The sequence below is a fragment of the Miniopterus schreibersii genome (assembly GCF_964146895.1).
Source record: "Miniopterus schreibersii genome assembly, chromosome: 14".
In the NCBI taxonomy this organism is placed as follows: Eukaryota; Metazoa; Chordata; class Mammalia; order Chiroptera; family Miniopteridae; genus Miniopterus; species Miniopterus schreibersii.
Window position 1 is genome coordinate 41,701,597 of NC_138114.1, and position 13,722 is coordinate 41,715,318.

General features: G+C 49.1%; 1 protein-coding gene across 2 annotated transcripts in view; it reads right to left on the reverse strand.

The window, feature by feature from the left end:
- The window catches only part of SH3PXD2A (SH3 and PX domains 2A), a 206,272-nt gene that overhangs the window by 149,036 nt on the left and 43,514 nt on the right, over positions 1-13,722 (reverse strand). The gene's annotated exons all lie outside the window — the stretch shown is intronic.

Below are 13,722 nucleotides of genomic sequence, written 5' to 3' on the forward strand. Positions count from 1 at the left end.
TTCCCAGATGGAAGAAAGCACATTTACACAGGAGGAAGAAAAAGAAGAGAACAGAGAAGGACTTCCAATGTCTATGCCCTCACTACTCAAGGTGCGACCCTGAGACTAGCCATGTCATCACCCGAGAGATCAATGGAAAAGCAAAATGCCAAGCCCCCTGCAGACCTGCTGAATCAGAATCTGCATGCTAACAAGATTCCTAAGTAGTTTGTGTGCACATTAAAATTTGAAAGCCCTCACTGTTCTTTGCCACAAGAATTCCATCCAATCTTTAATAAGTGTTCTCAATAGCAAGGCTAGCCTTCAAGCAGACAGGCACACAGAAGGAGGATCAGGAGCTAAACAGTAGAACTTGTCTTTAGAGTGGAGGAGGGGGCAGGCCTCTCACCCCATTCCCTTATACAGTAGTCCCCCCTTATCCGAAGTTTCACTTTTCACGGTTTTAGTTACCCCCTCAGTCTGAAAATATTGAATGGAAAATTCCAAAAATAAACAATTCATAAGTTTTAAATTCATGCCATTCTGAGTAACATGATGAAATCTCTCGCCACCCTCCTCCGTCCCACCGGGGTGTGAATCATCCCTTTGTCCAGCATATCCACGCTGTAGCTGTTCCCCAAGTTGGGCACTTGCTGCCCCCATGGCTTCCTTCCTGGTCACTGAGGTCAGCTTCTTAGCCCACAGGAATCTTTTTCTATAACGTCTTCTTTCTGGAAGTCCCTTAGCCCAAGGACTTCCTAGCATCTCTTTACATTTGCAGAAGGGTCGGTACAAGGTGAGGCCCGGATGGAAAAAGGGAAAAGTCCCCAAAAGCAAAAACTAAAACTCAGGCAGAATTGCTGGGGGTTGGGGGGGGGGCAGATTTGACTCCTGCCAGAGAACTAGGAAATGCAGTAGGAAAAATTCCACCAAAGAGTGTGGTGTCCTGTAGCCACCATAGCACCGAGCTGTTGGTTGCTTTTCCAGGTGGCAGCCCTGCTGACCCAGGTGATGGTTTCCTCTCAACAACCTCATGAACGTGGCAGGTGCCCACCTAGGACAAAGTGTGGAAGGAGGAGGAAGTGGAAGGAGAGAAAGAGCTGGCTGCTTGAGGACTGTGAGGTGCCTGTATGCAGGCCTCCCTCCCTCTCAGGCTCTGTGTTCCACAGAGCAGGGATCTCCCTGACCTTGCATGTGCTCCCTGCAGTCCTGCCTCCACACTTTCAACCATGCAGATCTTCCTGCCTGACCACCTGCTCAGTCCACCTAAACCCTTTTCCTAGCCCATCTCCAGTCCCACCTGCTCAGTAAAACCCAAGGCAGGAAGAAGGGAATCTAGCATTTATGTGACACCTCCTCTATTTACACCATGCTCTTTCTTTTTTTAAAAAAGTCTATGACCCACCCTGGCCAGTGTGGCTCAGTTGGTTGGGCGTCATCCCATGCACTGAAAGGTTGCTGGTTCAATTCCCGGTCCGGGCACATGCCAGAGTTGTCAGCTCAGTCCCCAGTAGGGGGCGTGCAGGAGGCAGCTGATCAATGTCTTGCTCTCACATCGATGTTTCTCTCTCTCTCTCTCTCTCCCCCTCTCCCTTCCTCTTTCTTTAAAAAAAAAGAAATCAATGAAATAGTTACAATTTTTAAAAAGTATCTCACGGAAATGTGGCAAAACATGAACATTTGTTAAATCTGGGGGGGTAGGTCCCCTGATGCCTGCTATGTTCTTTTCTGTAAGATTTTTAAAAGTAAATAGAAAAGAAAAGCTGACTGACTGAAGAGAAGAAAAGCAGCTGGAAGGGGCCAGACTGAAGTGTGGGGGAATCTTGGTGAGAACGCTGTGAATTCAAGTGTAAAATCAGGAGGGCTTGGCCGAGGGGCTGAGAAGAGGGATCTGAAGGGGGGACAGATGGTACAGTGACTGAGAGAGGGAAGAAGGGAGAAGAAGGAAGGAGGAGATTAGAGAAGAGCAGGGTTTAGAACACGCTGAGGGGCAAGCGCATGTGTGACTTCTGCGTGGAAATGCCTCAAAGAGTCAGGCTGCAGATCAGCTCATATTCCATCTCTCCCCAGCCCCTCAGCCCCACCCTGAACCAAGTGACTTGCCCATGGCAGGTGTTCAACAAACATGGTCAGGTGCTCACCCACCACCCACCCTCTAGTTGATGACAGAGGCTTGGACCAGAGAGAACTGCCCCTCCTTGGGAGAAGATGCCCAAGGGAAAGCCGAGCCCTGCCCCATGTCTATTTCTGATGCCCTACCTGACCCAGATTGAAACAGCTGGTGGGGTATTCTGGGGGCCAGTCTGACCCTACAAAGGGCACTCCCTTTCCTGGGCAAATGCCCACTGCTCAGCTATTTCTAGCGGGGACAGAGGTGGGGTAGGCATAACTGTAGAGGAACAGCTAGCATGGGGCGGGGAGGGATTAGGTGATGGAACAGAGAGATGAGGCCCAGGAAACCTCCAGTCCAGCCAGAGAAGGGGGAAAAGGGAAAGAGCAGCTGGAGGTTCAGTTTCTGCCCCCCACTTGCAGGGAGATGGTTCTACGGCTCCACCCTTCCCCACCTTGAACTTTACGACCAAAAACCCTAGGTGTTCTGAACTAGCCCAGTGTCCCAGCTGCACCCCAAAATACACAAAACAAAGGGCAGACTCTCGAATGTTTGAGTGCTACACATGGAGATTTCGCTGTCCATCTCTCCCATCTTGGTCCCACCCCCATACAATGAAGGGTGAAGGGAGGAGGGTCACGCACAGAGGGGGCCCTTCACCCTCCCACTGGGCCTTCCTCCTCACAAGGCTCCAAGATGGGGAGCGGAGCCCTGGGAATCTGAGGATAAACAACCCCTTCTCCTTGGGGAGCCAGACAGGCCGGCCTTCAGCAGAGATGCCCCCTCGGGAGACCAGCCGGTACTGTCTCAGCAGGAAGAATGGCTGCTTGTTGTGCGCCAGAACCATCCTCTCTGCAGGCATCTCAACTCCAGCCCATACACCAGCCTCATGCTTCCTGTTTGGGTTTTTTTTAAGGTATATCTGAATGTGGTCCATTTAGCCCCAGGGACCCCCCTGCCCCAGCCCATTCCTAGCCTCCTCCCCAGCCCCCGCCAGCACTGAGCTCAGACTTCCAGCGTAGCTGAACTGGCCACTTTGTTCTGCTGGGCACCAGATAAACGCTCTCTAATTAGCAGACGGAGCCAAACCCTGGCCTGGGTTTCGGGCTGTCTCCTGGCCAGCCCTGGAGCATTTATTTACTGTAGTTCAGGGGTGCCTAAGACCCTTTCATAGCTGAGACAATGTCCCCCTAGTCCAGGCTGAACAGACACAGTTGCGCAGGGAACCACCTGGAAGCTCCCGGCCCCTCCAGAAGGGCCAAAGGCAACAATGGGAATGACCATCATTTTAATAATGCTCCCCAGCTGTTCCAGGCTCGGTGGGGAAGGTTGCTGAGCCTTATCTCCTGGAAATCTCCCAGCCAGTCTAGGCAGCTTTTGCAACTAGAGCCATTTCACAGATAAGAAGGCTGAGACTCTGGGAGGTGAGGTAATTGTCCAGGGCCACAGCTGGGAAGAGGTGAGTTGCACACCCACAAAAGTCGGTCTGATAAACGCTGAGCTTCCCATCACTGCGAGACACTGCCCCACTCAGAAACAGGAATTCGGCACCAGAAATCCCACAAGCTCCTCTGAGAGCCTGCTGTCCCCCAACAGTGGGGGTCCCGGAGAATCTAAAATCTTTTTTCCTTGGCTCCAGCTAACCTGAGGATCTGAAAGAAACAGTGTCAGTTCTCCAACAACTCCTACAATGGCTTGGTCTGAGGGAATGTCCTGAGATGCAGGAATCGCAGCCCTTATAATCACCTAGGGGCTGAGGTTCAGCTAGGGTGGCGGGCAGCTGGCGAAGGGAACCATTGCCTCCAGCATCTCTGGGTCACCCAGCTGGAGGCAGTTCGCCTGCTGAAGGGAAGAACAAACTCTTCCATCAAACAAGCCACAGCCCAGGCTCCCACAGCTCACCCTGGTTGTCCCACAAGCCTGGTTCCGTAAGAGTCAAAGATAAACCAACCGGTGCCATTGTGAGGATGAGGGTTCCAAAGATGCCAAGACCGCCAGGCCCCTCAACAAGCAGGCTGGGATGCCCCAGCATGCAGGCCTGATGTCAGAGGCCTGCATCTTGGGCAGCTCACCCATTCTGTGCCTTCTCCCTGACTCTTCCACCCCCTGGAGCGTCCAGCTCAGGCCAAGGCCATCAGACTCGCTTTTCCACCCGGGATGACCCTGACTTTTTCTCTCATGGTCCCCAGTACCAAACCCGGTTCCAGGCACATAGTTTGAAATTCCCTCCTGCAGAAAGGGAGTGACTTAGTCACAGCTGAAGGCTTCACAGAATGTATGGTGTACACATACACACACACACGCCACTCACCTGGCCATCACCAAAGGTCTTCCTTCCCTCCATTCTCCAGTTTGGAGGGGGACACTGTCCCCCACCCACTTTCCAGCCAACTTTCCTGTTGGGTATCCAAAGACGTGTAGACGGGGGCCCAGTAGGGGCAGAGCTAACCTGAGACCAGAGTAGGAGGAGGTGACAGAAGCAGCAACTGCACTCCAGAGCCTCCCGATGTGACACTCAAACACACCCTGACATGACACTCTTATGCTGGGAAAACAAGGTGTGCAGCTCTGGGCGGTCATGCAAGTGGCGTGGCCTGACTCAGACGCTGCCTCTGGCAGAGCTGGGCTCATCCAACGAGAGCGGCGGGCGGTGGTGGGCAGGACATGTGGGCTCAGCTTCAGGAAGCAGCCGATCCTGTGAAAGAGCTGCCATCTGACCTTTCCAGGAGCTAGAGAGAAATCTGCTCTCTGCCCAGGTATCTTCCCTCCAGTGAGGGTAAATGATCCCCGCCCCCGACAGGAGCTCCCTCGGTGATGCAATAGGGGCTTCCTGCCTTCCACAGCCAAAAGCAGAAAGAAGCCTTCAGCATGGGAGGCTAGCACTCCAGACTGGAATGAACTAGAAGCTAGACTGCTTGAGTTCCAGTCCTGCTGTCACTTGCTGGCCCTGGAATTTGGACAAGTCACTCCTCCTCTTAGGGCCTCTTTCCCTCATCTGTCAAAAACAGGAAACGGACTACATCAGAGGGTGGCCAGTAAGTATTACCTCAAGGTACCATTGCCAACCGAAAGGTAGTGTCTTCCTGAAGGTAATTAGTTTTGTATTTTTTTAGAAATATTCTGAAACCATGTCTGGGCTCATGACAGATGAACTATGTCTGCCATGGGCACAGAATGGGAATGTGCCATGATCAATCAATAATGTCTGTTCTGGGCAGGAGACTGGAGAGCGGCAGCGTGAGTGCCAGAGACTTATCTTCCTGCTTGGTAATCCCTAAGAGTCCTCTGGTTGTAAAACTCACACTTCCACTCGATTCCCCAGCAGACATGATTAACGCCGGTTGGCAAGCATGCACCTCCCATGTTGTGCTATTTGCACGCAGCTTTCTCTCCCTGAAGTGACATTTTTATCAGCCCCCAGGGCAGTCACTGGGGAGCAGGCAGCCCCCTAGGCTCCCATGCCCATACTCACAAGACTTCACCCAGAGGTTAGAGCCAATGAGCAGTGCCAGGGTTTAATACCCAGAGTACATTCCAGCTTCTATTACAATTTTCCTCAGTGTCCACAAAGGGTCTTCTCCACTGTGAGAAAACCCACCCTGGCCCAGGGAGAGGCTGAGTGACCAGCAAAGGGCAGAGAGGGCTCCTGACTTCCAGGTGCACAAGCCGGGAGGAGTCTCATCTGACAGCCCTATGTCACTTAGGAACCCCCTAGAGGCATGTGCCTGGACCACCTACAGGCCATTGGTCAAAAGCACACAGGTACCTAAAGGAGGTGCTCACAGACCAAGAACTCATCTGCACAGGAAAAGACTCATTTCTGAGACTAACTTCTTTCCTCTCTCTGTATCCTTGGGCTCTGCCTGGTGGAAAGTTCTCCTGATGGCAGGCCCTATGGATGGCAGTTCTCTGGGACTTATTTCCCTTTATGCACAGATGAGTCGAGGCCCTCCCCAGTATACTCTGCTGACAGCCACCACCCATCCTCCCGCCACCTCTGTTCTGGGCCTGCGAAGCCCCTCATGTGCAACATTGCTCCTACACCCATGGGGATGGGGAAAATGCATAAAAATAACCCCAGGATTCCAACTCAGTGGTAAACTGCTTTCCATCCTGAGCGGCCTAGAGGTACCATTTCACCAGGCCCTACCTCCTTACACTCCCTGGAGAAAAGACACTCCACAGCCCTCCTCCCCTACCCCCAGTCCATCTCAGCAAAGAACCTACCAGAGGGGCAATCCCTCAGGCCACAGGGACCAGATAAAAGGGAGTGGCTGGTGCAGGAGCTGGCTCCCAAAGGGAGGGGAAACTTGCCACAGAATTTCCTGGAGCTACTGGAATACCCACAGGGCTCCCCTGGAATCTCCCTGTGTTTCATCAGGAATCTGAAAGATGTCTTTTTTCCAAGAGCAAGGAAACACTGTCGACCAACAATTACTTTTTAAAAATCAGTGTTTTCCTAACAGTGCTGCTGGAAGAACAGTGGGTTGATAACAACAATTTGGAGGTGAAAGCGTTTATCTGGAAAACCCTAAACACCAACACCACCACCACCCTCCCCAACCTGGAGGCAGACTGAGCTATGTGGTAAAACTGAAGTCTGTATAAATGGGGCACAGGAGGAAACCTTCGCCTCCGGATGGAGTGGGGATGTCAGCTATTTTCTCTTGGAGTTAAGTTTCTAAAGACCTGACTGGTGAGGTTTCAGTTTCCCCGTCTACAGTTTCCATGACAGTCACGATTCTAAGGGCTTTCTTTATATGGGTTGTTTCATTTCATTCTTAACCTACTTTGAAGAGCTTTTCTGGTTGTAAAATTTACCACAAGGCAGGTTTTTTTATTATCCTCATAATACAGATGAGAAAACCTAAGTGCAGAGAGGTTAAAGGACTCACCACGGATTACATAGTAAGTAAGTGCTGGAGCTGGTCTTGGATCCCAACCGTGCTGGCCCTGGAGTACCTGCCCTTAAGACTGTGCTCTACAGCTGCGCACCTCTGTGTTCTGGGGCATGATGCAAGAACCGCTGCCCAGCTGCTTCTTGCCCAATACACAGTTCATGAGGTTTGAGCAATATTTGCACACGAGATTCCAGTTAGACAAGACAATGTGGACTGGTCCCTGGGGTTTGTTGCAATAGGTTCTAACCAGTTATATTCCTAGGAACAATCCAGAATGATGGTTCAGGAAATATCAGGCAATGTGATTTTAACAATTATTTTCATTTTCTTTCCCTTGTTAGATATGTTTTTAATGTTTGTTCTTTTTAACCTGTGTGTTTTCTATCCCATTATACAGTAATGACTGTGAGAGACCTATTTTATTTTAGACCTCCCATTTTCTCTACCTCCCCCATAGGTGTTTTTTTTAATTATTAAATATTAATGTTGCAAATTACACATGAATTTCTGCTTTTTAAAAAAAATACATTACAAATAAAGCTGAGGTTCCTCTCTGACAAGAGTCCCTTCTCCCACTGATATTCCCAAACCACTTCCAGAAGTGACTCTATTACCAGTTTGGAGAGCATCCGTCCAGATCTTTTAAAAATATTCATATACTTATATTGCTCATGTACTTGCAAAAGAGATCGCTTCATGTTCTTTTTGCATAATTGCTATCATACTATAAATATTGTCTTGAAACTTGCATTAGACATTCATTAACGTTTCTTGGAGATCCCTCACAAAATTGAGATCAATCTTGTTTGTTTTGACTGCTGCACAAAGTGGTAATGAGAATACACCCATTTACTTAGCAATCCTCAATGGCTGGTCACTGAAGTTGTTTCCCATTTTTGCCATGGCAAACAACATGGCTTTCTGTGGCTTCCTGGGACTGGTGACTGACCTCAGTCAAGGCCAAAATTCTCCTCTGTCCAGGGTGAGCAATCACAATGGCCCACAGCTCACCACATTGCTGGAGCTAGAACTACCACACCAGGCACCAGAATGCTTGGTACAAAACTGTTATTAGAACTTGGCAGGTTACCTCCCCAGGCTTTGGTCCCCTTGCTAGTAGTCCAGGGTCAATGATTTCAAACAACACAGAGCTTGCTTTGATGTTTAAAAGACAGAGCCTGTAGGAGACACCCCCCCCCCCATTTTCTTCTCTCAGGTTGTTCCCTGGCACATACCAGGATCACCCCAGTTTCACTTCAGCTGAGGTTTACTCTGGGCATCAATCCAAATTAAAGCTCATAAGAATTTGATGAATAGAAAAATTAACACAGATGTTTACCTGCAAATGAGGGGCTTGGGATAGAACTCTTCTAATTCTAAAAATGCAGTGATCCTATAACTCTCCATAAATGACATCATAACATGTCCACACAAACATACACATCCATTTCAAGGCCAGTTATTAGTGATTTCAGGTTCTAACTTGTTCACCGATTGTTAACTTGGCTATTTGAGCTGGAAAGTGAGTCTGACCCTGGGTGGGGTAAGTAGGTGGAACGTCAGGAGAGATGAATAAGGGAGAGAGAGAAAAGCTCTTCAGAATAGGTTAAGTTCTGTAGAGCAAATAAGCAACCTTCTGGAGTCCATCTTCCAAGCTGTGTGGGGGGAGTTCAAGGGCCTCTCTTGCCTCTGATCAAATATTGACCCTGTGCACTCACTGGCCGGAGTTCAGACTAAAGGGCCAGCAGCACTATGGAGCCAATGTTTGCAGAGCAATTACTGCTGCAGTAATTGCCTTGTAGGTCAGATTGTGAAACAACCTTCAATGGAGCTTTCCGGTCCTTCCTCGGTGGGGCCAGGCCTTGGGGGAGATACTTAACAGTGAAGGAGCTGTGCAAGAAAATTTAGAGAGGCTGGAAATGTGGTCCAGCTGCCAGTGAGAAGGCAACTTAAGAGCATCTGTGGCCCTTCACAGTCCTCCTTCTCCATTAACTGCTACTCCAAGTAATCTAAGCCCTTGATAACCAAATACGCCTCAACATCAGGTCTTGTCCTGGCCAGCTCCCTCTGGGACAGGTCTCTTTCCTGGTCGGATAGGGCTGAGTGGTGGATTGTTTTTAGAAGAAACCAATTTCCACTCGAAGACCAAGAGCCTCTGCTCTCCCTGTCCCCAACTTGACATCTAAAATGCCCTTAGAAGCCCTCTCTAGTAACTGGTCTGGTTTCCAAAAGAGGTGTTTGGAACACTGTTGAATTTGAATTGCTCTATTGATGGGGCAAATCATGATGGAACTTAGTCTCCCTCTTCCTGCTGGGGCCCTAGAAAATTTTAGAGGGCAACTGGGGAGGGACTAGGAGGTGGCAGAGTGCTCTGGGTGAACATAAGGCCGGATCAAGCTTGCGTGTGTCCCAGATGGTCTAAAGCAGCACAGTCCTCTACAACTTTCTGGGATGACACAAATGTTCTGTGTGTGTTCAATACCTAGTCACCAGTCACTTTGGCTACTGAGCACTTGCAATGTAGCAGGTATGACCAAGAAACTAAATTTAATTTAATGTAAATGGATTGAACTTAATTTTTAAAATTTAATCTTTAAGATTTTTAATTAATTTAAATTTAAACTCAACTAGCTGCATGTAGCTAAGTGGCTACTGCCTCGGAGACATAGGGCTAAAGCCCCCATCCCCAGAACCTTCCAGTGGAGGGAAGAGGGGCTGGGTTCAGTGAGCAGCCCCTTGTGTGTGGGGGGAGGCAGAATAACTGGCTCTGAAGGCTGAAGACAGACGGTATGGGGGAAGAAAAAGGTTTGGGGCCAAGTAGAGGGCCTTATCCGATCAGAAATTTCAAGGGGTGGTGAATGACCAAAAAGGCTATTAGTATTGCATATGTACACTCATGTGTTTGGGGAGAAAGTTTTGCTTTCATTAAAAGCGTAAAAGCATCCCTGATCCCCCAAATAAAGTAAGACAAAATAATTTATTAATCTGTCAGATAAAACTTACTTCTTCAGGGAAGCCCGCCCTGATCCCAGAGGATAAGGTTTCCCTATAATATGTCTATGGTACCTTTCTTTGTAGCATTTGGAATAGTATAAAAGAATATATATATTTTAACTAAAATCTGTCTTCCCTCACTAAGCTATAAGTCCCATAAAAGCAGTAACCAGATCTGCTTTTGCTCATCAATAAATCTCCAAAGCCTGGCATGCTGCCTGGGACAGAGAAGGCAGGCTCTTAAGATCGGACAGATTGAGGGTAGAAGAATGAATGGATGGACAGAAGGAAGCAGGCAAGCAGGCATAAATGAATGAACAAACGAAGAAATAAATTAGGAACATACTCTACCCTGCTAACTATAATTCTCAAAAAACAACCAAATTCCCCCCAAACTGGATGGAGGTGTGTGGCTGTATCACTCCAGGCTGCTGTCACCAATCAAAACCATATGGGCACCTTCTTTGTTCTCCCACCCAAGAAGAATGCTCTTTCCTTCCTCCTGAGCCCAGAGCATGTGGCTTATATCTCAATCCAGTATTTATTTAATCTACAGTGGACTCAGTTGCTTAAGGTCTACTTTCCCCACAAAATATGGACTCCTAAAGGAAGGGACCTTGTCCTCCTCGACTCCGTGTCCCCAGCCTATGCTGAGCATGGCTGGCCATCGCCAGGTCTCCCCCACAGAGGGGAAAGGACACTCGAGGTGCCTGTGCTATTCCGGGTAGAATTGGATCTGCACACACCCCACGGCCTTCGGCCCGGTGCCAGGGGAGGTCAGGGCCACTTGGCATCACTCTGCACATGACTCCCGGGTTACATTAAAGAGCTGGGAGCCCAGGGCTTCCTCGTGGTACCCTGACCCACACCAGGAGCAAAAGATATTGTTTGAAGAGGGAGAAATAGGAGAGACAAGTGTCGGAAGACCTATGCTAGGGACAGGGAAACCAACTTGTGGGAGGGAGGGGACCTACAGGTCCCTCAAAGGGGTATCCAGGTCCACTGCTACTATCTGAATATTGTGTATAAACCCCCAAATGGTGCCCCCAAGTAATACAAGATGTGACTGTGTGATTAATGATCTGAGCTGGTTTAGCTCAGCGGTTCTTCACTGGGGGCCTATAGGGGGGATCCGTGAACCCCTGACACTGTAAGTAAAACTGTACATACATGCTCTTTTTCTGGAGAGATCCAGCAGATTCACAAAGGGATCTGTGGTCCCCAGGAGGCCCAGAACCATGAGTTGCTAAAGCCAGCTTAGGAGCTTCCCCTAGGCTGGCTCAGTAAGCCCAGGACTTGCAGGGCTCTAAGTTGGGGCTCTGCCAAAAATGGGAGGAGCAAAACAATTCTGAGGACAGCTACCTGTGGGACACACCCCGACTCCCAACACACTCCAGTCCTGCCCCAGTGGCGTGCTCCAGAGAAAGCCTGTGGCTTACAGGACTCTGAACACTGTGGCACAGGCCAGGGCACAGAGCAGCTCCTCAGCACAGAGAAGCCAAGTGAGGGAAACAAGAAACCAACAGACCCATTCGCCTGCAGCCCAGCATCCTTGCCTCCTGCGAACACTACTAGACAACCTAGTGGGTAACTCACTATAGACAACCATGTGTCAGGAAAAATGTGGATTCACTCATTTAATCCTTCCAACAACCCTACTGGGTGGGTGCTAGTTAAATCTTCATTCTACAGATGAGAAAATAGAGTTAAGAAAAGTTATGGATCCTGTCTGGAGTTATATGGTGACAGAACCGGTAGCCAGTCCCAGGCAATATGTCCCCAGTACCTAAGCTCTAAGCCACTCTCTCGCACAGCCTCTCAGAAAACTGAGTTCCAAGGGCCACCAGTGACCAGAGACAGAGTTAACAATGCCACGTGTTCTTCCTCTACAGGAGCTGCCATGTTAAAATCAGTGATCCTGATAAATAAGAAAGGCTTTCCAAAATGCACGCCACTAAGTCATCACGCCATGAGTTTTATAAAATGGGTTCACAGAGATGCTGTGCTTGGCTCAAAGGTTAAATTCCGAAGAACCATCCCAACCCCTTTCCCAGCTGCATCTGCAAGGTGGCGATGATGCAAGTGTACAGGCCTGGCCATGTTCATGGCTAGGGCCAGCACATCACATAAGCCACTCCATGCCATCTGTCCTCTCCTGACACACAGGAAACGAGCCCTCCAGACAAGGGAGAAGTTGGGGCAGCAGCATTCCTTTCCTGTGAGATTCTGTAACTAGGAAGGGGGTGGGGGAACAAAGCAGAAAGAGGGGAAGAAAAGTTCTGATTTGAGTTTCTGCTGACTCTCAGGCCCCTCTGGCTCATCAATGAGTCCTTTCAGGGTTCCCTCTCCCCAACCAAGTTATCACTTCCTGTCCAGCACACTACACCCATTGATGGGGTATCAGCAAATCCCACCAGTTTATGCCGGAAGGACCCAAGGAGATCGAACAGGAACTGAGGGGCGGGGAGAGGGAGGAGGCAGGAGGGTAAAGAGTGGCTTTCAATCCACATTCAATGGGATATTCAATCCCATATTGTTGGATTAAGAGAGGATTTGTAATATAGGAAGCTCGCTATCCTCATAGGTTATGTAATAAAAACAATGGGATAAAATCAGGTACTTGGGGGCAAATATGCTGGCCTGGCCTTTTCAAGATGACTCACCACCACAGGCCTGCAAAGGAAGAAATGGACCTTGGTTGTGAGGGCTAGGGGTGGGCCTAAACTAGGCTCATAGCCCTGAGGAAGAATCTAGAACCTCTTGGCTTTCCTTTCCTGGTATGGGAAGGGTGGCCACCCAACTCACAAGGATTCTGCCTTGTTTTGTGCCTGCCCCATATATAGCGATGGGCCCCCTAGTGACCACGTCTGTGCTACATGACCCTCTCCCCCCCAGCCATACTAATTGGTCTAGAGAGGACATGTGACCAAGTTGGGCCAATCAGAGTCTTCCCTAGAATTTTTCAATTTCAAAGTGGGAGACAGTCTCTCTCTGCTGTTGGGAACAAGATATAAAATTTGGGAGCTGTTGACAGTCAGGTTCTTCAGGATTTGAGGTAATATAAGCTAAAGACAGTGCCCAGAGAGAAGCAGAGAGAAGGCAGAAGGAGAGTAACCCTGGTTTCAGGTGTTCCTAGAGCCACTGCCTCAAATCACCTTTACACCATCTGGTCAACTACATAAGCTTCTCTGGTATATTCTTCCAACCAAGTCACCTTTTTGTCTAAGCCAGTATGAGTATAAAACTATCACTTGTAACCCAAAGAGGCCTAACCAGATTAGTTGGCATCAAGGGAGGTGTTTGCAGTGGAGCTGTGGGATCCATATCAGCATCCCCATGAGAACACACCTGCATGTATTAGAGAGACACACATACTGTCTACAAGTACAAACAGGGCAGTAAGAGCCCTCATTCGGTTAGCCAGACACAGTGGTATGCCCACTTCGTGTCTGTAGTTCAAGAAATTGCTTATTTTCTGTTTCCGTCTTTTCTGTATGTTTGCTTTTCTTTGCCTGCAATGATGTGGTGGCTTGTGTCTCGCCCTGGATGTTTATAGACATGTCTGCTCATGCATACAGCACCCACAGCCATCTTCCCGTCTCTCCGCACTGGTTTCCTACCAACCAGGCAGGCAAAGGAGGGTGACAAAGCATGACGGTTAAGACCATCTGAGGACGCCAGCAAAGCCCCAAGTGTTTGTGTACAATGTCCTAAACCGAGCCAACTCCAGCTTGACCA